Raw genomic sequence first — 257 nt, forward strand, 5'->3', positions numbered from 1 at the left:
AAACACAACAAAAAACAACCCTAGTTTATTTAATATGCAGAATTGGCCTGGTTTTCTTTGGGTAACAGAAGGAGACGACTCTTCATGATGAAATGAGCCAAATGATTTGACTCACTGAAAAGACCTGGAATTCTCATGTCTGGTTTGAGAGCTTCTGCTCGCCCACGCGCTTCTCTCAAACTCCGCCCAATGTTCACTGTGAATGAGGCGACATTCCAGTGGGCGGAGCTACTGCCTTTCAATTCCTCATGAATGAG

This window comes from Silurus aristotelis, assembly GCF_946808225.1.
Source record: "Silurus aristotelis genome assembly, chromosome: 2".
NCBI lineage: Eukaryota > Metazoa > Chordata > Actinopteri > Siluriformes > Siluridae > Silurus > Silurus aristotelis.